This window comes from Lucilia sericata, unplaced genomic scaffold, assembly GCF_015586225.1.
Source record: "Lucilia sericata isolate MDLA Ls3-8-SP2 unplaced genomic scaffold, ASM1558622v1 Contig000869F_arrow, whole genome shotgun sequence".
Classification (NCBI taxonomy): Eukaryota; Metazoa; Arthropoda; class Insecta; order Diptera; family Calliphoridae; genus Lucilia; species Lucilia sericata.
In genome coordinates this window covers 93,105-118,823 of record NW_023994860.1, presented here as the reverse complement: position 1 = coordinate 118,823, position 25,719 = coordinate 93,105, and the positions used below count along the sequence as shown (strand labels likewise).

Genomic DNA, 25,719 nt, shown 5'->3' with positions numbered 1-25,719 from the left:
CTTTTAAAATAGAAAAGTTGTTTAACGCTTAGTAGTTTTAAATAGAAAAATTTCAACTATTATGTTAGTTTAAACATGAAAATGTGTATAAAATTTAGTTTGCTATTCATAACCTTAACAGTTTGTTAACAATTATGGCAAATAGTGTTGCATATTTAAAAGGGTTTAGAAAGACTATTTTAAAGCATTTTTAAATAATTTTTTTTTGTAACAAAACCCTTGTTATGGTTTAGTAACTAACCCTTGTTATGGTTTAGTAACTAGTGTTTTAAATTTAAAATAAGTGTGAAATATTTTTGTAGCATTTAAATAAAACAAGTATTGAGCTAAGAAATTTACTTATTAAATCCTTTCCCACTTTTAGTTGTTTGTTGTTTGATTTTATTTTAGGTTTTAAAATTTTCCAAAAATGTCAGATTTGTTTTCAAAACTTCTTGAAGAAAGTGTATGAGAAAGGAGATACTTTAAATCATATGTTGCCTTTAAAATAACAACAATATCTAGCTATGAAATTATTTTATAGGCAACCACCTAAAAGTATGCTAAACTTGTATAAAATTTCATACAACCACTCACTACACTTACTTAAAATACTCAATTTAAAGTATGCTTAAGAAAAAAAGCACCCTGTAGTTGTAAAAGGGACTATAGCAATCCCCAAACCTAATGTCAGGAAACAAATGCCACTTTCCTATAACCTAGTGGACACAATTGTATACTGTAACCACTTTTTGTAGCATTTTCAATTTTAATTAACATAACGACCCCTTTTTGCCGAAAACCCTGGAACTACCTTATTTCCTTCACACGAAATATTTGTGTATGCTTAAAAATAGAGTAATGATTATAAGGAAATTTCAAACATTGTTTTATAATGGTTGTTACGTTTTAATTAATGTGGTTGTGCGGGAAATTGGCACAACTGGGATATAACATTAAAATTTGTGGCAAAGTCTATATACATATAAGACAAGGAGGCGGGGATTACAAATTATACTACAGCTCGGATAGGATGTCAAGCACTACAGCATTATATATCAAACATTAAAGTTTGGAACAGCAAGAAAAAGATGAGGAAAGGTAAATTTAAATTAAAATCCATGTAATTGGTTTGTTATAGCAATAAAGTTTTTAATTAAACCTAATTTATTATTATTAAGAGAGAATGTCAAAAGAACTAATAAAACCAAAAACATAAAATAATAAAAAATTAAATTTGTTGTAGCAACAAAATATTTGAGGTTTAAGGAAATCAAATGAAAGGTTATGATAAAAATTTTAATAAATTTTTGGATAAATATTTAAAAAAAAGAAAATATATTGAAAATATTGACTCTATTTTTATAGTTAATGTCAACAGCAGCTATAGAAGACAAGACTATACATAGACCAGACTATTGACTAGACTGTAGACTAGACTATAGACAATAGACTAGACTAAAGTCTAAAATATAGACTAGACTATAGACTAGACGATAGACTATACTATAGACTATACTATAGACTATACTATAGACTAGACTAAACTATAGACTAGACTATAGACTAGACTATAAACTAGACTATAGACTAGACTATAGACTAGACTATAGACTAGACTATAGACTAGACTATAGACTAGACTATAGACTAGACTATAGGCTAGACTATAGACTAGACTATAGACTAGACTATAGACTAGACTATAGACTAGACTATAGACTAGACTATAGACTAGACTATAGACTAGACTATAGACTAGACTATAGACTAGACTATAGACTAGACTATAGACTAGACTATAGACTAGACTATAGACTAGACTATAGACTAGACTATAGACTAGACTATAGACTAGACTATAGACTAGACTATAGACTAGACTATAGACTAGACTATAGACTAGACTAGACTAGACTAGACTAGACTATAGACTAGACTATAGACTAGACTATAGACTAGACTATAGACTAGACTATAGACTAGACTATAGACTAGACTATAGACTAGACTATAGACTAGACTATAGACTAGACTATAGACTAGATTATAGACTAGACTATAGACTAGACTATAGACTAGACTATAGTGTATAGACTAGAATTTAGACTAGACTATAGACTGCACTATTTACTAAACTATAGACTAGACCAGAGATTAAACTATAGACTAGACTATACCCTAGACTATATACTATACTATACATTAGACTAAACACCGGACTATAAACTATTTATAAATTATTTATGGTTTTACTTTTAGGTTTGAAAAAATGTTTTTAAAATTAAAATGAAATGTATATGTGAAAAAATACTTAATCTTTTATTTAAATCTTTTACTTTTCATTCATTTATTTCTGACAACCTTCTCAGCTTAACGCTTTTCTTAAGGGATTGCTATTGTTTTCTTGATACACAAATTCCTCAACTATAAAATGAAAAAAAAACTATATAGTTTTTACACAAAATTTTTGACACGTTGGATTTTTTTTTAGCTAAAATAAACTTTCAGTTTGTTTCTTCCACCTCTACCAGCCAGACATTTGTCTCAATATCTAAAGATTTTGTTCATACTCTCTGCTTTACTGTCAAACTGTAAAATATTTTTTGTTTGCCTTGCCAGGCATTACCAAGTAATCTCTGCCTTATATAGGTCCTGTTAACATTATAGTGAAAGGAAAAGGGAAAAAACTTTCATTTTAACTTTGAAGAAAATGGGTCATCTTGCGGAAACCTTCTTTTTGGGGTTTTGAAAATAAACCCTCCCCTTTAAACTTTTGTTATTAAATTTGATTTTTATTATTGTAAGTTAAAGTTGTTGGGATGTTAGTAAATAAGGGTATAAAAGGAAATTTTCCTCGATTTTTTTTTCGTGAAGTGTCAGCAAAAGAGCTTTAAGTGTTAAAATAAATTAACAATTACAGCTTAAAGTTGGAAATTTGTACAAAATTTTTGGTTTTTGACTGATAACAATTTGATGGTTTATTTGTTTTATTAGTTTTAAAAAAATGTTATGATTTCTTGTGCCTAAAGGCAAGGGCACGGAATAACCAAAAGTAAAGCATAACTTAAGGAGAATAGAAAAAAAAATGCAAAAGAATAATTTTATGTTTTTGCTTACTTTCACTATTTGAAGCTTTGTTCGTTAGTCATTGAGTTAGTTAGTTATGAATATTGAAAACATAATTTTAAAAATTTAATTTTCCCGCTTTTCATTAAAAATTTTTCACTTTAACACCCCCTTAGCAGTTCATTCATTTGTTAATACTACTTTTAAATACGTTCTAAAAATAACTTTGAAAAAAGTTAAAAAAAAAATATGTTTTTATTAACATTACGTCTGTTAGGCCCCCAAAAACATGCTATTGTTTTTTTGTCATTACAAAACTCACTACACCTAACGCAAGTCGCCTAAAAAACAACTAACAACAAACAAAAACAAAGCCAGACCCTAAAGTCAGTTATGTTTGGCCATAGTATACCCAATGTAACGAAAATAATAAACTTTTCACCGTTTTAGCCTAGGGTTATGCAACAATTATTGTTAGCAGCAACAACAGCACAACACGAAAACAAAACAAACAAATAAACACCAAGTTAAAACGAAAAAATGAAAAACTGTTAGCAACAAAAAAAGTTTGGTTTAACAAATATGTTAAACTATTGTTGGAATTATTTTACTAATAAATTTTGTATGTTGCAATAAAATAACAACAATAAAACAGCAAATAATCGATGGCTTAAATAAATTGTGTATTGAAAAAAGAGCCAAAAAGTAGCAAATAACTGGTAGTTAAAATAGTTTTGTAGGTAACAGCAAAAAGTGTCAAAACAATTTGCAAAATACAATACAAGGATTTTTTGAAAAAAAACTACATTGTTAAAAAGACTGCCTGCCTTTAGGCTTTATAAATATGTATTTTTTTTAAAGCCCAAAAATATTATAAGTCTTTTTTACCACTACTTTAAAAAATAAACATATAAAAACTATTTTCTTTACTTTTAATATCTTGGTTTTATAATAACTTTAAAGCTCTTTATTTAATTTACATTTAATTTTTAACCTCCTAAAAGTATGCTTTCACAAATGCCTAAGCCTTTAGGAAACCCCTAATATTTATGGTTTTCTTTTTTGTAACTTTTTTTATCTACCTTTTACATTTTACTCTCGTTTAGTCATCAAAATATTTTTAATCCTTAACGTAGACTATACTTTTTAAAAAGCTGTAATTTTTATTTACATCTGCAGTATATTTATATATTTCTAAGAATTTTATTATAATATTTATATTATTTATTTAAAGAATGTATACAAAATAAATTTTGTGCTTTAAAAGGATTTTTAAGAATAAATTAAGCCTAAAAAGAGGCTTCTAAAACTTATGAACAATTCAAGAAATTGTCAAGAACTGCTTATAGTCCATAGACTAATTTATAGTCTAGCCTATAGTCTAATTTATAGTCTATAGTCTAGTCTGTGCTATAGCCTATAATGTACTATAGACTACATTACTGTCTTTAGTTTAGTTTTTAGTCTAGTCTATAGTCTAGTCTATAGTATAGTCTATAGTCTAGTCCATAGTCTAGTCTATAGTCTAGTCCATAGTCTAGTCTATAGTCTAGTCTATAGTCTAGTCTATAGTCTAGTCTATAGTCTAATCTATAGTCTAGTATGTGGTATGGTCTACAATGAAGTCTATTGTGTAGTCTATAGTCTAGTCTATAGTCTAGTCTATAGTCTAGTCTATAGTCTATTCTATAGTCTAGTCTATAGTCTAGTCTATAGTCTATTCTATAGTCTAGTCTATAGTCTAGTCTATAGTCTAGTCTGTAGTCTAGTCTATAGTCTAGTCTATAGACTAGTCTATAGTCTAGTCTATAGTCTAGTCTATAGTCTAATCTATAGTCTAGTCTATAGTCTAGTCTATAGTCTAATCTATAGTCTAGTCTATAGTCTAGTCTATAGTCTAGTCTATAGTCTAGTCTATAGTCTAGTCTATAGTCTAGTCTATAGTATAGTCTATAGTCTAGTCTATAGTCTAGTCTATAGTCTAGTCTATAGTCTAGTCTATAGTCTAGTCTATAGTCTAGTCTATAGTCTAGTCTATAGTCTAGTCTATAGTCTAGTCTATAGTCTAGTCTATAGTCTAGTCTATAGTCTAGTCTATAGTTTAGTCTGTAGTCTAGTCTATAGTTTAGTCTATAGTCTAGTCTATAGTTTAGTCTATAGTCTAGTCTATAGTCTAGTCTATAGTCTAGTCTATAGTCTAATCTATAGTCTAGTCTATAGTCTATAGTCTAGTCTATAGTCTAGTCTATATTCTAGTCTATAGTCTAGTCTAGTCTAGTCTAGTCTATAGTCTATAGTCTATAGTCTATAGTCTAGTCTAGTCTATAGTCTAGTCTAGTCAGTCTATAGTCTAGTCTAGTCTAGTCTATAGTCAGTCTAGTCTAGTCTAGTCTATAGTCTAGTCTAGTCTAGTCTAGTCTATAGTCTAGTCTATAGTCTAGTCTATAGTCTAGTCTATAGTCTAGTCTATAGTCTAGTCTATAGTCTAGTCTATAGTCTAGTCTACAGTATAGTCTAGCCTAGTCTATAGTCTAGTGTAGTCTATAGTCTAGTCTAGTCTATAGTCTAGTCTATAGTCTAGTCTATAGTCTAGTCTATAGTCTAGTCTATAGTCTAGTCTATAGTCTAGTCTAATTCTAGTCTATAGTCTAGTCTAGTCTAGTCTAGTCTATAGTCTAGTCTAGTCTATAGTCTATAGTCTATAGTCTATAGTCTAGTCTATAGTCTATTCTAGTATAGTATAGTCTAGTCTATAGTCTAGTCTAGTCTATAGTCTAGTCTAGTCTATAGTCTAGTCTATAGTCTAGTCTATAGTCTAGTCTATATTCTAGTCTATAGTCTAGTCTATATTCTAGTCTATAGTCTAGTCTAGTCTATAGTCTAGTCTATAGTTTAGTCTATAGCCTAGTCTATAGTCTAGGAAAAATATATTTTAAACATTTTCTTTAAGTAACGTACGTATGCTGCTTATATTTGTTTTAGTTTCATTTTTATTGTTCTAATATTTAATACTTTCTATGAATCCCTAAAAGTATACTTTAGATTTTTATACCTTAACAAAAACATTTTTAAAGTAAATATATGAGAGATGTACTACAATAGTAAACTAAAATTATTGAACAGAAATCTAAAATACAATTTTATTACTTAAAAGCCAACGTCAGAGAGGAACAGTGGGTTAAAGGGGGAAATCTGACTAAAAACAGCAATAAGTAAAAAATTATTTCCTATGAATCAAAATTCACTTAAAGAGCAGTGTTTAAATTTAAATATTTATTTACATATTTATATTTAACAAATTTAAATGTGCCTTGTAGACCACTGTGCAACTTATCTTCCTTTAAATGAATTTTCTATTTCTTGCCTTTTGTTTTATGGCATTGTTATTTCACTATCTGTGAAATTTCTGCAAAAATATTTATAGCATAACATCTTTAGCGCAATAAGATGCGAAATAGAAAAATTTTAAAATTGCATACTTTAAGGCTCAAGCAGCCATGCATTTAAACCAAATGTTTTTCAAATCATTTTTCTTCTTTACAATTTTGTAAGGATTATTTTCTTATTCTAAAAGAAAATCTATAGGTTTTCATGTGGTTTATATGCCATTTTAAATATATTGAACAATGCAAGAGAATATGTATAAAATCTATAGCATATGTTAAGGCTTTGCTAGGGGTTTCTTTAGGAAATTGTATTTAAAAAATATTTAGTAAAACTATTGTGTAACAAGCAGAGTTATTTTCTTAAGATATTCTTGAGGAAAATAAATTGTTATTTAAGAGAGACAAGAAAGTAATAGAAATTTTTCAACAGCATATTTCAAGGGGGCATTAGATAAATAATGTGTCAGGTATTTTAAGGCAGTAGTTGAAAGATTTAAGATTTTTTATTACTTTTATTATTATTTTGGTATTTTATATTTTAATTGTGTTTATTTATTACTTTTTAAAGAAAAGTTATTTTATGCCTTTAAATATGCTAATATTTTGCTATCCTTAAAGAGTAGACGTTACCGATTTTTCTGTTATTAATTCCGGAAAATTACAGTTAATCATCAGCTATAAGGATGAAAAAGATATTATTTATAAACCTTTTTTTTCAAATTGTTTTTGGCCTATTTTTAGGCTGCAATATTTATTTTAGTTTTCCTTAGTATACTTTTTGTATATTTGACATTTCTTTTTAGTAAAATTATTTGCTGCATAATTTATAAACTATATATTTTAATAAAATAACAAAAGCGCTTTATAGATGCAAAACTAAAGTAAATGTCGCCATTGAAGGCCATAAATCAACTCCCCTCCAAAAAAGAGGAGTTTTGGTTTTAAACGAGATGAAGAAAAAAAACTAAAACAAATTGTATAACATAAATTAAGTGACATTTGAATTGCAAATGTGTTGGTTTGACTTTCGACAGAAAAACATGATTTGGTTTTTATTTCAAAATGAAATAAAAAGTTCGTCAGAAAATGCGATAAAATGATTTATAGTTTCATAAATATACATAAAATTTATAAAACAAAATTGCAATTTAAACAACGAATAACCAGAGTAATAAAATAAAATTTATAAATTTTAAATCGTTATAAACTTTATTAAACTTAAATAAAATCATATAAAACAAAATAAAATGTTTATAAATTTAAAGCATAGTTTAAGGTGTTTACATTTAAAATATACTTTTTGTATTAAAAACCTTTAAAAATAACATAATCCATAAAGTCTTCTTTCACTTTAACTTTATCCTTTCAATACCTATTAATACAATTTAATTCCTTTCTAATTTCTTGCTTATTAATTTCATAGCCTACCTTAAGGTGTTGGCTTATTAAGAAATCATTAAACAGTATAATCAATCTTTAGGCTATTGACCGTAAAGGTCAGCAACGGCATGCGTATTAAACAATTATAACAATTACAAATTATATTGCCTTTAATCATTATCTTTATTAATGGAATACATAAATGGAAATAAAACACAATTAATTTTTGATATGTAATAAATTATGTAACAGACATAATTGTGTTAAAAGTCAACATTTTTTATATAAAAATACCTTTTTAGACCAAATGTAAAAAGGTAAAGAAACTCACATATCAACACATATTAAAGAAAGTTGTAAAAATATAATAAAGCTCAAAACTGTAGCAGTGAAAAGTACACGGTCCTTTATAGGAGTAAAGGGGATGAAGAAAATGGAAAACTTTAAAGGCCGTGAAAGTTTTTCTTAGAAAAATATTTATTGAAAATAATTATACTATAAACTAGACTATAGACTAGACTATAGACTAGACTATAGACTAGACTATAAACTAGACTATAGACTAGACTATAGACTAGACTATAGACTAGACTATAGACTAGACTAGACTATAGACTAGACTATAGACTAGACTTAAGACTAGACTATAGACTAGACTATAGACTAGACTATAGACTAGACTATAGACTAGACTATAGACTAGACTATAGACTAGACTATAGACTAGCCTATAGACTAGACTATAGACTAGACTATAGACTAGACTATAGACTAGCCTATAGACTAGACTATAGACTAGACTATAGACTAGCCTATAGACTAGACTATAGACTAGACTATAGACTAGCCTATAGACTAGACTATAGACTAGACTATAGACTAGACTATAGACTAGACTATAGACTAGACTATAGACTAGACTATAGACTAGACTGTAGACTAGACTATAGACTAGACTATAGACTAGACTATAGACCTAGACTATAGACTAGACTATAGACTAGACTATAGACTAGACTATAGACTACACTATAGACTATACTATAGACTAGAATATAGACTACACTATAGACTCGACTATAGACTAGACTATCAACTAGTCTATAATTTGTTTCTCACTGTTTTAAACACATTAAGTGCAATAAATATCTCAAAAATTTTAATATTCACATGATTTTCAATAACCCGCCCACAAGTATGCCTCACTAAATATACACATTTTAATTAAAATTTTCTCTCGCACTATCCATGCATTGAAAAAAATCTAAAGATGAAGCAATTTGTAGCCAAAATTACCCATTTAAACAGCAATAAAATCCAAAGAATTTTAATTAAAAAAACACAAGCCCAAAGGTATGCTTCAATTAAATACTACAAATAGTAAACGAGAGATTGAATAACTGAAAATTTAGTTTGTAAATTAAATGTTATTTACTTAATTATTTGTATATTGTTTATTTTAAAATAAGCAAATAAATTATTTAACTGGTAATTTACAAAATGCAATGTGAAACAAACAATAACAAGTTCTAAAAAAACAAAACCCTAAAGGTATGCTTTCAAATTTTAACAATTGGCAAAAATAGAACAAATTTAAACACAGAAATAGTTAAAGGTTAAAACATTACAAGGAAACAGTAGGAATTTCAAAGGGATTTGCGTTAAAACGATAAAAAATGAGCATAATTTAATTTAAGATTTTTCTTAGGAATTGTAGCCTATTTTTAGGCTTTAATATATTTATCTAACTCTTTTAAAATGTAAAACATTTTTTTATATAAACAAACAGCTACTTTTTTTTGCCAATTTGTCTTATATATTTGCCAAAATTTTTAAGAATTTCAATTATATTATTCCACCGGGTTTATGTGTAAACAAGAAAAACAGCCGCCTAAAAGTAGATTACAGAAATAAACTGTGCAACCCACTCTAAAAAGAAAACGTTTATATAATAAATAACCTTTTAAGGGCGCCTAACAGCCACAAAAAGGGAGTTAACCTCACAACCTTTAACATATAAGGAACAAAACATGAATGTGCAATTTTCCATAATAGAAAATGCAAGTTATTTTTTTCTGCTTCTTTTCAACTATATTATCAAAATTCTCTTAGTAAAAAGAGTAAAAGGCCAAAAAAAGAAAAGTGAAATACAACTACAAATATATGAATAATATTTTTCCCTTAACGGAAATGTGTTTATGTATGGGGTTTGGAATATTATTAGTATTACAAAACGCAAAAATAGCAAATTCATAAAAAAGGCAGGCTGTGCTGCTATTAGACTCTAGAGGTTTAAATCGATTATGCAAACACGCAAAACAAAAATATCTCAGTAAAACCTATAAACACAAAATCTATTCTATTTTTCTACAAATTCTAATCCATTTTCACTCTTCAATCTATTGTTGAACACGCAATCTAAATGCAAATAAAAGTATTAATAAAAGGGCTTTCGAGAGGAGGCAGAGTACGAGGAGGTCCTCTTTAACATCAACAGCAAACCACTGGCAAATAAATATTGGTTAGATAATAAAGCAAAAAGGAACTTAAGATAAAGAACATTTAAAGGGGAGTTAAATGATGAACTACGAACAAGCACGAAAATATAGTTTAAACTAAAACATGGCAAAAATGGCACTTAATTTGGTAACTAGAACTAAACTAGAACTAAAACTAATCAAGAGCTGAAATAAAACTAAACTAGAACAGAACTAGAACTGAACCACAACAGAACTACAACAGAACTAGAATACAACTACAACAGAACTAGAACACAACTACAACAGAACTAGAACAGAACTAGAACAAAACTAGAACAGAACTGAACTAGAACTAGAACTGAAATAGCACTAGAACTGAACTAGAACTGAACTAGAACTGAACTAGAACTGAACTAGAACTGAACCAGAACTGAACTAGAACTGAACTGAACAGAACTAGAACAGAACTAGAACAGAACTAGAACAGAACTGGAACAGAACTAGAACAGAACTAGAACAGAACTAGAACAGAACTAGAACATAACTAGAACATAACTATAACAGAACTAGAACAGAACTAGAACAGAACTAGAACAGAACTAGAACAGAACTAGAACAGAACTAGAACAGAACTAGAACAGAACTAGAACAGAACTAGAACAGAACTAGAACAGAACTAGAACAGAACTAGAACAGAACTAGAACTGAACTAGAACTGAACTAGAACTGAACTAGAACTGAACTAGAACTGAACTAGAACTGAACTAGAACTGAACTAGAACAGAACTAGAACAGAACTAGAACAGAACTAGAACAGAACTAGAAAAGAACTAGAACAGAACTAGAACAGAACTAGAACAGAACTAGAACAGAACTAGAACAGAACTAGAACAGAATTAGAACAGAACTAGAACAGAACTAGAACAGAACTAGAACACAACTAGAACACAACTAGAACACAACTAGAACAGAACTAGAACAGAACTAGAACAGAACTAGAACACAACTACAACAGAACTAGAACACAACTACAACAGAACTAGAACAGAACTAGAACAGCACTAGAACAGAACTAGAACAGAACTAGAACTGAACTAGAATTTAACTAGAACTGAACTAGAACTGAACTAGAACAGAACTAGAACAGAACTAGAACAGAACTAGAACAGAACTAGAACAGAACTAGAACAGAACTAGAACAGAACTAGAGCAGAACTAGAGCAGAACTAGAGCAGAACTAGAACAGAACTAGAACAGAACTAGAACAGAACTAGAACAGAACTAGAACAGAACTAGAACAGAACTAGAACAGAACTAGAACAGAACTAGAACTGAACTAGAACTGAACTAGAACAGAACTAGAACAGAACTAGAACTAGAACAGAACTAGAACAGAACTAGAACAGAACTAGAACAGAACTAGAGCAGAACTATAACAGAACTATAACAGAACTAGAACATAACTAGAACATAACTAGAACAGAACTAGAACAGAACTAGAACAGAACTAGAACAGAACTAGAACACAACTAGAACACAACTAGAACACAACTAGAACAGAACAAGAACAGAACTAGAACAGAACTAGAACAGAACTAGAACAGAACTAGAACAAAACTAGAACAGAACTAGAACAGAACTAGAACAGAACTTGAACAGAACTAGAACAGAACTAGAACAGAACTAGAACAGAACTAGAACAGAACTAGAAACACAACTAGAACACAACTAGAACACAACTAGAACACAACTAGAACACAACTAGAACACAACTAGAACACAACTAGAACACAACTAGAACACAACTAGAACACAACTAGAAACACAACTAGAACAGAACTAGAACAGAACTAGAACAGAACTAGAACAGAACTAGAACAGAACTAGAACAGAACTAGAACAGAACTAGAACAGAACTAGAACAGAACTAGAACAGAACTAGAACAGAACTAGAACACAACTAGAACACAACTAGAACACAACTAGAACACAACTAGAACACAACTAGAACACAACTAGAACACACTAGAACAGAACAAGAACAGAACTAGAACAGAACTAGAACAGAACTAGAACAGAACTAGAACAGAACTAGAACAGAACTAGAACAGAACTAGAACAGAACTAGAACAGAACTAGAACAGAACTAGAACAGAACTAGAACAGAACTAGAACAGAACTAGAACAGAACTAGAACAGAACTAGAACAGAACTAGAACAGAACTAGAACAGAACTAGAACAGAACTAGAACAGAACTAGAACAGAACTAGAACAGAACTAGAACAGAACTAGAACAGAACTAGAACTGAACTAGAACTGAACTAGAACTGAACTAGAACTGAACTAGAACAGAATTAGAACTGAACTAGAATTTAACTAGAACTGAACTAGAAAGTCAGACCACGTTCACGCCACTATTATTGTTGTTTCAGTGACCTTTTCTTTCTCCACAATTGCTCTGCTACAATAACATGTTGTCGCGTTTTAATTTATTTAAATTTTCTAATTGTTTCACAATTTAAAACTACAACAGCAACAAAAACTAATGCCTAAACAACTTAATGATGGTGTTAAAAAGTTAAGCAATGGACGACATGCAATCAGTAAAACAACTTCACATGAACATGTTATTTCCTCTCTAGTCGTTGAAAACATCTGAAAGGGAAACACTTTAATGACAGTTATGATATAAATTTTACATTTAATTAAAACACGAAAAATGTAAAATTAAAAAGACTTTTGAAATTTTCAAGCTTTCAATCAATATTTGTTTGTGTACCAAAAAAAATCGAGTATAAATTTCATTTGAAAATATCAATAACCTAAAGGTATGCTTCTAACTCCTTAATGCCACAAAGTATGCAATATTACAATAGCTTTATTGTAGACTACGGTAAACAGCTTTAAAACGAGGTTAAAAAGGAGGAAAACACAGGCAGTAAATATAAGGAGGAGAGAGGAAAAATAACAAATGCTTCTTTGTGTTGTTGGTTATGTAGCATAAGTAAACGGGATATTTTGAATGTCAATTCCTTTTTTGATGCTGATGCTGTAGTTGATAAAAGAGTTACAAGAATTTTCTGCCTTAAGCAATCTGTCAATCATTTAGGGAATAGAAAAGAGCAAAAAAAGAAAAGAGGATTATTGGCAAAGGCATTTAAGATCCAATGGAAAAGTTATACTGGGAACCAAAAGAAAGAAATTTTCGTACTTTTATATTCCCGGGAAATGGAGAATTCATTTGTTAACTTTTATTTCTGCTCTAGTTATTTTTGAAATCTGTTGAATATTTATTAAGCTTTAACTTTCTTTCGTTAATAAACTTACCTGGAGTTAACTTAAAATAACTTCCTTAAAAGACTATGTCTTATGCCTCTTACTTTTTTTCCTTCTTTCCTCTTAATTTTACTCTGACAAGCCATAATTTCCATATAATCATTCCAAGCATGCAAGCATTATTAATACAATAATTTAAGTTCAAGTCATCATCATCATCCACATCTTTTGCCTGTTTTACTATTCGTCGTCCTCTTGACTGCAATTTTCCTCAACTACTAATATGATTCATTTGCTTGCCACACGGCAGGCGTTCAGGTAGTCAAGCAGGTAACCAACAAGTACATAAGTCATTTTCACGTTTCCTTTTTTTCATTCTTGCATTCTTGTATTCATATTCATTGGTTTAAAGTGCAAGTAATCAGCAAAAAGAAAGGAAGTAAAAAGGCATAGTGAAAAGTTAAAAAAAATAAATGACTCGCTTGCTTAACTGCCTGCTTTTAGCTGGCTTTTCTTACGTTCTAGTGGGTGTATCAACTACAAACAGATTTACCTTGTGGTTGGGAAAGTGGCAAAAAAAAAAAAAAATATGGGAATTAAACAGGTCAATTGGAAATTTGGGTGAAAATAGACAGACACACCCCAAGTTGTCTATAGTCTAGTCTAGTAGTCTATAGTCTAGTAAGTTAGTCTATAGTCTAGTCTATAGTCTAGTCTATAGTCTAGTCTATAGTCTAGTCTATAGTCTAGTCTATAGTCTAGTCTATAGTCTAGTCTATAGTCTAGTCTATAGTCTAGTCTATAGTCTAGTCTATAGTCTAGTCTATAGTCTAGTCTATAGTCTAGTCTATAGTCTAGTCTATAGTCTAGTCTATAGTCTAGTCTATAGTCTAGTCTATAGTCTAGTCTATAGTCTAGTCTATAGTCTAGTCTATAGTCTAGTCTATAGTCTAGTCTATAGTCTAGTCTATAGTCTAGTCTATAGTCTAGTCTATAGTCTAGTCTATAGTCTAGTCTATAGTCTAGTCTATAGTCTAGTCTATAGTCTAGTCTATAGTCTAGTCTATAGTCTAGTCTATAGTCTAGTCTATAGTCTAGTCTATAGTCTAGTCTATAGTCTAGTCTATAGTCTAGTCTATAGTCTAGTCTATAGTCTAGTCTATAGTCTAGTCTATAGTCTAGTCTATAGTCTAGTCTATAGTCTAGTCTATAGTCTAGTCTATAGTCTAGTCTAGTCTAGTCTAGTCTATTAGTCTAGTCTCTAGTCTAGCTATAGTCTAGTCTATAGTCTAGTCTATAGTCTAGTCTTGGTCTAGTCTATGGTCTAGTCTATAGTCTAGACCACAGTCTATTCCATAGTCTAGTCTGTTGTCGTGTCCTTACAGTAGTCTATAGTATAATCCATAGTGCAGTCTGTTGTCTAGTCTATAGTCTATTTATTGCCTATATTTTTACTCCTAGGATTCCACTAGGAGCCTGCTGCTTTTGATTATTTGACTATATCAATAACTAGCATCGAAAAATTTACCTAAACCCTGAGCAAATCTGCTTGGTTTCCATTTAAAAGCACGATTTCCTTTCGAAAAAATTTCCCACCGTGCAACAGCAGGAAATGTTAACTATAAAAACACCATAAAGTCGAAAAAAAAAATTCTTACATTTTTTTCGAACATAAAGTGCACAGACACTTACAAACAAGGCCGTTCTCGAAAAAGGAAAACAGATGGGTTAAACAGGGGTATTAATGCTTTTTGTAGCGGAATAGGAAGTGTCTGTAAATTATGATTTTGCAATTAATTACCACCACCCAACAGCAGTAAAAAAGTTAATTTACATTAGTAAGAACACACATACACACAACCGCTTCATGTGTCAAAATCAGGATATTGTTATTAAAAAACTATACAAGGACTTAACAAAAAAAAAAATATTAAAAACAAGGTCTTTCTTTTAATTCAAATAAGAGGTGGATGAAGGGAGGTGCGATTTAACAAACTTGTGGTAAACCTTGTATTACATTGTATTGATTGCATGTTTAACACAAGTTTTTGTTACTTTGAATAAGTGTATCTGGGTGTTTTTTTTTTTTTTTTTTTTTTGCAGTCGAGTCTTAACCCTGCAGATTTATAAGGAAGTAATATTATATCTTTTGTCTTCAATATATACACTTAGAGAAGAGACACTTCAATCTATGTCAAGCTCAATTTAATCTTACTAGTCTCGTAATTCTTATTCTTTAAACCAAAATGATTTCGACGACCACCTAGAACTACAGGGGTCGACGCTCAAGTATATTCAAGTGTAGGTATTATACACTAATACTTTTTATCTAAATATGTTTTTTGTTTTCTTTAAATTGCTGGTTTATTTTTTACGCCTGAAAACACGTAAACATTCAAAAATATACTTTTTCGCCACTGTCTTAAAATGACAAAATTATTTTTCAAACATTCTAGGCTATAGGACTAGCTCTAAAGTTGTTTAGTCATAGTTATTGTCTATAGTCTAGTCTATAGTATAATCTATAGTCTAGTCTATCGTTCTAGTCTATCGTTCTAGTCTATAGTCAAGTCTATAGTTAGTCTATAGTCTAGTCTATCGTCTTAGTCTATAGTCTAGTCTCTATTCTAGTCTATAGTCTAGTCTATAGTCTAGTCTTATTAGTCTAGTGCTATAGTCTAGTCTATAGTCTAGCTACTATAGTCTAGTCTATCGTCTAGTCCTAGTAGCTATGTCTAGTCTATAGTCTAGTCTCTAGTCTAGTCTTATAGGTCTAGTCTATAGTCTAGTCTATAGTCTAGTCTATAGTCTAGTCTATAGTCTAGTCTATAGTCTAGTCTATAGTCTAGTCTATAGTCTAGTCTATAGTCTAGCTATAGTCTAGTCTATAGTCTAGTCTATAGTCTAGTCTATAGTCTAGTCTATAGTCTAGTCTATAGTCTAGTCTATAGTCTAGTCTATAGTCTAGTCCTATAGTCTAGTCTATGTCTAGTCTATAGTCTAGTCTATAGTCTAGTCTATAGTCTAGTCTATAGTCTAGTCTATAGTCTAGTCTATAGTCTAGTCTATAGTCTAGGCGATAGTCTAGTCTATAGTCTAGTCTATAGTCTAGTCTATAGTCTAGTCTATAGTCTAGTCTATAGTCTAGTCTATAGTCTAGTCTATAGTCTAGTCTATAGTCTAGTCTATAGTCTAGTCCTATAGTCTAGTCTATAGTCTAGTCTATAGTCTAGTCTATAGTCTAGTCATAGTCAGTCTATAGTTCTATAGTCTAGTTCTATAGTCTAGTCTATAGTCTAGTCTAGTAGTCTAGTCTATAGTCTAGTCTATAGTCTAGTCTATAGTCTAGTCTATAGTCTAGTCTATAGTCTAGTCTATAGTCTAGTCTATAGTCTAGTCTATAGTCTAGTCTATAGTCTAGTCTATAGTCTAGTCTATAGTCTAGTCTATAGTCTAGTCTATAGTCTAGTCTATAGTCTAGTCTATAGTCTAGTCTATAGTCTAGTCTATAGTCTAGTCTATAGTCTAGTCTATAGTCTAGTCTATAGTCTAGTCTATAGTCTAGTCTATAGTCTAGTCTATAGTCTAGTCTATAGTCTAGTCTGTAGTCTAGTCTGTAGTCTAGTCTATAGTCTAGTCTGTAGTTAGTCTATAGTCTAGTCTATAGTCTAGTCTATAGTCTAGTCTATAGTCTAGTCTATAGTCTAGTCTATAGTCTAGTCTATAGTCTAGTCTATAGTCTAGTCTATAGTCTAGTCTATAGTCTAGTCTATAGTCTAGTCTATAGTCTAGTCTATAGTCTAGTCTATAGTCTAGTCTATAGTCTAGTCTATAGTCTAGTCTATAGTCTAGTCTATAGTCTAGTCTATAGTCTAGTCTATAGTCTAGTCTATAGTCTAGTCTATAGTCTAGTCTATAGTCTAGTCTATAGTCTAGTCTATAGTCTAGTCTATAGTCTAGTCTATAGTCTAGTCTATAGTCTAGTCTATATCTAGTCTATAGTCTAGTCTATAGTCTAGTCTATAGTCTAGTCTATAGTCTAGTCTATAGTCTAGTCTATAGTCTAGTCTATAGTCTAGTCTATAGTCTAGTCTATAGTCTAGTCTATAGTCTAGTCTATAGTAGTCTATAGTCTAGTCTGTAGTCTAGTCTGTAGTCTAGTCTGTAGTCTAGTCTGTAGTCTAGTCTGTAGTCTAGTCTATAGTCTAGTCTGTAGTCTAGTCTGTAGTCTAGTCTATAGTCTAGTCTGTAGTCTAGTCTGTAGTCTAGTCTATGGTCTAGTCTATAGTCTAGTCTATAGTCTAGTCTATAGTCTAGTCTATAGTCTAGTCTATAGTCTAGTCTATAGTCTATAGTCTAGTCTATAGTCTAGTCTATAGTCTAGTCTATAGTCTAGTCTATAGTCTAGTCTATAGTCTAGTCTATAGTCTAGTCTATAGTCTAGTCTATAGTCTAGTCTATAGTCTAGTCTATAGTCTAGTCTATAGTCTACTCCATAATCTAGTCTATATTATAGACTGTAGTCGATTCTTTACTCTAGTCTATAGATTATTTATTTGATACCTTTTTATATTTATGTCCCCTTTTAATTTTATGCAATTTCCTCTTAATTTATAGTTCTATTTAAATCTTATCACTCCAATCATGTGTTATATCTTCCTTACATTATTACCCAGTAATGTGTATTCATCAATTGGTCTTTACCTTACGATTTCTCATAAAATTTACTCCAACTCTAAAAGATTTTTACATGTGATTGATCTCCCTCGCCCCTTTGATTTTGTGCTCATTACAACAAATTATTCACTGTTTTATGACTAAACAAACAAATAAATTTTGTTGTGTTTTATGATTTTTACACTCTAATAACAATTTATTTGTTGGTATTTGGGTTTTTGTTTTAATGGTGACTTTTAAGAGAATTAAATTTTATCGGAACAATATTATCTTTTTCAGATCAAATTTGTCATAAAAGTAACACTATAAATAAATGTAAGGAAATAAATAAATTGTTATTTTTTCTTATAATGTAATACGCTCTAAAGAAGGAAATGTCAGGAAAAAACAACATCTTATGATAAAAGATAATCTCTTAGCAATATAAATAAAATGTCACAAAAAAGTGGTGGAAGATTAGAAGAGAATATAAATATTTGATTGAAAGTTATAAACTATAATAAATAAAAGGAACAGTTTCTAGGTAGTAATAAAAGTGTTTGTGTGTGTGTGGTGTTAAAATAACAGTAAAAATCAAAATGAAAGCATGTGTGTAGATTTCATCATTATAATACATTTATCATTATATACATACATATGTATATGTATGTATGTGTGGATATGAATAAGTTTGTGCTCATAAATGAGCACAGAGAAAACAATAAACCCAGAAAATACCATGACTAAGTTAACACATGTTTGTGTGTGAGTTAGATCAATTCATTCATTGTACTCAATGAAGCTGAAATTGCAATAATCATAAAGTATTGGTGATGTTAATGTTATTGTTGTTGTTCCTGTGGTTGTTTACCACAAACATTAAACACCGTTATATTGTTACACTTGTTCTCTTGCACTCATGCACAAAACAGTTATGAGAACATATACACATTTATATAAATCTGACAAACAATGTGTACCTGACAATAATCACAACCCAACTACAACAACAACCACCAGAATAAGTGAAGCCTAAAAATACTCTCCTTTCTCTAGAGGAAGGTGAGGAGGCAAGCACTTGTATGTGTGAGAGGAAACATGATAGAAAATGTTGACATATATGATTTAGTATACGTTTTACGCTTAAATGATGATCGGTTTTACAAACATGTGAACAAATTGAAAAAAATAAAGTATATTTTTTGGCGTACCGAATAAAAACTATGTAAAGCATAATTTAAGGTGGCAAATATTGTCATATTAAAATGTACTGTAAAGTTGAAAAGAAAATACTACCTTTTCTAGTCTAGTTTATAGTGTAGACTAGACTAGACTATAGATTAGAATATAGGCTAGACTATAGACTAGACTATAGACTAGACTATAGACTAGACTATAGACTAGACTATAGACTAGACTATAGACTAGACTATAGACTAGACTATAGACTAGACTATAGACTAGACTATAGACTAGACTATAGACTAGACTATAGACTAGACTATAGACTAGACTATAGACTAGACTATAGACTAGACTATAGACTAGACTATAGACTAGACTATAGACTAGACTATAGACTAGACTATAGACTAGACTATAGACTTGACTATAGACTAGACTATAGACTAGACTATAGACTTGACTATAGACTAGACTATAGACTAGACTTTAGACTAGACTATAGACTAGACTATAGACTAGACCAGACTTGACTAGACTATACCAAAGACTAGAATGTAGTCGTTTCTATGTATTTATGTATATATTTTACTCTATACTAGATTATACTATAGACCGGGCAATAGACTATACTATATAACAGACTATAGATTATTCTAGAAGATTGAAAATTTTGTTTTCTAAAAATTCTAAAGAATATTTAAGTTTTTATACGATTTTTTGCATTTGATTTTTGCAATAAATTTTCTAACATTTTTCAACTTTACCACGTGGATTAACAAAACTTTGGAGACATTTTTTGTTATCTACGGCTTCAATACAATGCTTACGGATAGTGTCATGCAGCAGCATTTTGCAAAATTCTAAAGAATGTAAAAAATCTAAAAAGAACTGCAAGACAACACCTGTATACAAACATAAATATCTTTAGAAAAGTGTCTAGATGTTTTGTGTATTTTTCCATGGTGTGCAATTGTTAAGTAAATATTAACTTTAGGAAAAACTTGCAACACCATTGTAAAGTTTGGTTTATTTTTCTTTTTAAGAAAATAAAATAAAAATCTAAAGCAAATTTTAAGCATACATTTTTTTTGTAGCTTGAATACACCTTAAGACCCTACTAAACATAAATACCAACACCTAGCCAGAACCCTAAAACTCAACATAAACTTGTGCGAAGACTAACGACACTCTGACAAAAGCCTTTAAGCCATTGTTTACTTGTTAAGTTCAATTGAGGTTAAAATTTTTGGAAAAATAAAAACTTTATGAAAAAACAAAACATAAGAGGAAAAGTTTGTTTTTGGTAATTTGGAAAATTTTTCTTTATAAAGATTTTCAAGACATTTGATGTTTCTTTCTTTTTTGAGTTTTTTAAGTGATAAAGAAATAAAAACAATAATATTTTTATTGTATTTACAATTAACACCTACTTTGAAGGGAAGAAGACAAATAAAAATTTATGTTTTGAAAAGAAAGATTTGAAAAATAAATATTTTTCTGGAGATAACATTGAAAATTTTATTATTTGGCCCCTAAAAGTATGCTTTACTTAATATTTGTTTAGTGCACCTAAAGCAAAACCTCATTGTTTTTCAATATTTTCTTCATTCAATTAAATTTACATAAATGGTGACTTAATTGACATTTAAGGTATAGACTATAGACTAGACTATAAACTAGTCTAGTCTATTGTCTGTTCTATAGTCTGGTCTTTTCTTATACCTCTTAAAGTCTAAAGTCTAGTCTATAGTATCGTCTATAGCCTAGTCTATATAGTCCAGTCTATATAGTCTAGTCTATATAGTCCAGTCTATATAGTCTAGTCTATATAGACCAGTCTATATAGTCTAGTCTATATTGTCCAGTCTATATAATCTAGTCTACATAGTCTAGTCTAAATAGTCTAGTCTATATAGTCTAGTCTATATAGTCTAGTCTATATAGTATAGTCTATATATAGTCTAGTCTATATAGTCTAGTCTATATATAGTCTAGTCTATCTAGTCTAGTCTACATAGTATAGTCTAGTCTATATAGTCTAGTCTATATAGTCTAGTCTATATAGTCTAGTCTATATAGTCTGGTCTATATAGTCTAGTCTACATAGTCTAGTCTATATAGTCTAGTCTATATAGTCTAGTCTATATAGTCTAGTCTATATAGTCTGGTCTATATAGTCTAGTCTATATAGTCTAGTCTATATAGTCTAGTCTATATAGTCTAGTCTATATAGTCTAGTCTATATAGTCTAGTATATATAGTCTAGTCTATATAGTCTAGTCTATATAGTCTAGTCTATATAGTCTAGTCTATATAGTCTAGTCTATATAGTCTAGTCTATATAGTCTAGTCTATATAGTCTAGTCTATATAGTCTAGTCCTATATAGTATAGTCTATATAGTCTAGTCCTATATAGTATAGTCTATATAGTCTAGTCTATATAGTCTAGTCTATATAGTCTAGTCTATATAGTCTAGTCTAGTCTAGTCTAGTCTATATAGTCTAGTCTACATAGTCTAGTCTATATAGTCTAGTCTACATAGTCTAGTCTACATAGTCTAGTCTATATAGTCTAGTCTATATAGTATAGTCTATATAGTCTAGTCTATATAGTCTAGTGTATATAGTATAGTCTATAGTCTAGTCTATATAGTCTAGTCTATATAGTCTAGTCTATATAATCTAGTCTATATAGTCTAGTCTATATAGTCTAGTCTATAGTCTAGTCTATAGTCTAGTCTATAGTCTAGTCTATAGTCTAGTCTAGTCTATAGTCTAGTCTATAGTCTAGTCCATAGTCTAGTCTATAGTCTAGTCTATAGTCTAGTCTATAGTCTAGTCTATAGTCTAGTCTATAGTCTAGTCTATAGTCTAGTCTATAGTCTAGTCTATAGTCTAGTCTATAGTCTAGTCTATAGTCTAGTCTATAGTCTAGTCTATAGTATAGTCTATAGTATAGTCTATATAGTCTAGTCTATAGTCTAAGTCTAGTCTATATAGTCTAGTCTATATAGTCTAGTCTATATAGTCTAGTCTATATAGTCTAGTCTATATAGTCTAGTCTATATAGTCTAGTCTATATAGTCTAGTCTATATAGTCTAGTCTATATAGTCTAGTCTATATAGTCTAGTCTATATAGTCTAGTCTATATAGTCTAGTCTATATAGTCTAGTCTATATAGTCTAGTCTATATAGTCTAGTCTATATAGTCTAGTCTATATAGTCTAGTCTATATAGTCTAGTCTATATAGTCTAGTCTATATAGTCTAGTCTATAGTCTAGTCTATATAGTCTAGTCTATATAGTCTAGTCTATATAGTCTAGTCTATATAGTCTAGTCTATATAGTCTAGTCTATATAGTCTAGTCTATATAGTCTAGTCTATATAGTCTAGTCTATATAGTCTAGTCTATATAGTCTAGTCTATATAGTCTAGTCTATATAGTCTAGTCTATATAGTCTAGTCTATATAGTCTAGTCTATATAGTCTAGTCTATAGTCTAGTCTAGTCTATAGTCTAGTCTATAGTCTAGTCTATAGTCTAGTCTATAGTCTAGTCTATAGTCTAGCCTATAGTCTAGTCTATAGTCTAGTCTATAGTCTAGTCTATAGTCTAGTCTATAGTCTAGTCTATAGTCTAGTCTATAGTCTAGTCTATAGTCTAGTCTATAGTCTAGTCTATAGTCTAGTCTATAGTCTAGTCTATAGTCTAGTCTATAGTCTAGTCTATAGTCTAGTCTATAGTCTAGTCTATAGTCTAGTCTATAGTCTAGTTTATAGTCTAGTCTATAGTCTAGTCTATAGTCTAGTCTATAGTCTAGTCTATAGTCTAGTCTATAGTCTAGTCTATAGTCTAGTCTATAGTCTAGTCTATAGTCTAGTCTATAGTCTCGTCTATAATCTAATCTATAGTCTATTCTATAGTCTCGTCTATAGACTAGTCTATAGTCTCGTCTATAGTCAATTCTAGTCTAAAATTCATTTCTAGGAACCAATCAAATTTTCCCTTATTTACCAAAAAAAAACTATTTATTGTTGCCTTAACTATAAACTTTTTACCACAAAAGTTTTGTTGTTTCAAGAATATTTGCACCTCCCCTTTTCTCACCAATTATCTTTCTTATACCTCTCCCCTTTCTGCTTTCTTCTCCCCCTTGAAATACACATTTTCCACCACATTTCTTACGGCTCTTGAAAATTTGTCTTCGCATACGAAAACCTTTTGAAAATAGAAAATACACAAACTTTTTACCATTATATTTATTTAACTAATTAATAAACTCCCATTAACAGCTAAATAAAATAACATTTATTTAGCAATTTATATCATTAACTTTAAGCCAAAGTAAAAACAACTTAAGTGGCTCAAGAAGTTTTAGAGAATTTTCAGTTCAAACCACAAATAACGACAAAAAAACGCAAATATTTACGCAAGAATTTAATTTGACAAAACCAAGAAGAAACAACAAAAACACTTAAGCCAAAAAAGGTCTTAAAGAAACCAAAAACTGAATTAACAAAAATTGTTGTTAAATTATAAAACAGAATTTTAAAATGTTTTGTTTTTTACGAAAAAACTGCTAAAACAAGAAAAAAATCATTACCGGAAATTGGCTTGCAAATGTCGATGTTGCATAATAATATTTTGAGGGGGACTGGCCACCTCTTTCTCGGTAGTTGTTTGGTAGCTGCAGACAATTGTTTTTCATTACAAAAACAAAATCAAGTGTTTGTATTAAACTGTTTTTGCATGTTTTCAAGGCGTCTCATCATGCAAAATTTTCTAGGTTCTGTTTTGTATTTTTTTCTAATTTTATCATTTTATATTGTTTGAATTTTTTTTGGTAATTTCCGTTTTATAATGTAAAAATTTTGCCAAAAAAAAAACAAGGCTTGTTTCTATGTATTTGGAAATTTTTGGCAATTTGCCGCCATAATATTCTATGCAAAACTGCCTTAAATATCTAAGACTAGAACAACAACAAAAATAATAACTTAAACAACATTTTAAGAAAACTTACATTTTCAGCAGAATGTGTCGAAAAGAGAGCAAGAGATAGACACGAGTGCTATGGAAGGTGAAATGACGACAGTGCAGTAAAGAGAAGATTTTAAGGTAATTCCACTTTTAAATACAAATAGTTGTTGCTATTGTTGTTGTTGTAAACAATAAATTACCTGCAAAGAAAAAGCAAGAGAGAGAGAGAGAAATTATAAATTAAAATATTGCTGTTTAAAAAATCAATCAAGATAAACATTAAATATGCAGAGGATTTTATATGTGTATAAAGTGTTGGTCTATTTAGCATACTTATAGGCTTAAGGTAGAAGAAATAAATGAAAAATTAAATTAAGGTTTATGTTAAAAGATTAAAGAGGAGAGAATCAGAAAAATTTAAGAATTATAAAATTAAACAATAACAATAGACTAGACTATAGACCAGACTACTGATTAGACTATTGACCAGACTACACACCAGACTATAGACCAGACTATAGACCAGACTATAGACCATCCTATAGACCAGGCTATAGACCAGACTATAGACCAGACAATAGGCCAGACTATTGACTAAACCACAGACCAGACTATAGACTAAACCACATACCAGACTATTAACTAGACTATTGACTAGACTATAGACCAGACTATTGACTAGACTATAGACCAGACTATATACTAGACTATAGACCCGACTATAAACCAGACTATAGAGCAGATGGGAAAAATAGTGATCACAGATTTTCGTTCTTTTGACCCTAGCTCAGAAAATGCAATTTTATGTTTTCACTCAAAAATTGGATTTTTGTTAGGAAATAGAGTGATCACAGATTTTCAGTCTTTTGGCCCTAGCTCTTCTAGTTTAGCCAGAAAATGCAATTTTATGTTTTCACTCAAAAGTTGGATTTTTGGTTGGAAATAGAGTGATCACAGATTTTCGTTGTTTTGGCCCTAGAGTGATCACAGATTTTCGCTGTTTTGGCCCTAGCTCTTCTAGTTTAGCCAGAAAATGCAATTTTATGTTTTCACTCAAAAATTGGATTTTTGTTAGGAAATAGAGTGATCACAGATTTTCAGTCTTTTGGCCCTAGCTCTTCTAGTTTAGCCAGAAAATGCAATTTTATGTTTTCACTCAAAAGTTGGATTTTTGGTTGGAAATAGAGTGATCACAGATTTTCGTTGTTTTGGCCCTAGCTCTTCTAGTTTAGCCAGAAAATGCAATTATATGTTTTCACTAAAAAATTGGATTTTTGGTAGGAAATAGAGTGATCACAGATTTTCAGTCTTTTGGCCCTAGCTCTTC

At 30.1% G+C, this 25,719-nt stretch overlaps 1 protein-coding gene across 5 annotated transcripts in view; it reads right to left on the bottom strand.

Moving 5' to 3' along the window:
• LOC119608676 (myb-like protein M) overlaps positions 1 to 25,719 on the bottom strand; it is a 157,760-nt gene that overhangs the window by 68,093 nt on the left and 63,948 nt on the right. For 2 of the 5 annotated variants that reach the window (XR_005231832.1, XR_005231833.1), the window contains one exon: positions 24,436 to 24,592. The exons of the other annotated variants lie outside the window; for them this stretch is intronic. The gene's annotated coding sequence lies outside the window, so the exon portion shown is untranslated. The remainder of the gene's footprint in view (positions 1 to 24,435; positions 24,593 to 25,719) is intronic. 5 annotated transcript variants of the gene reach the window in all.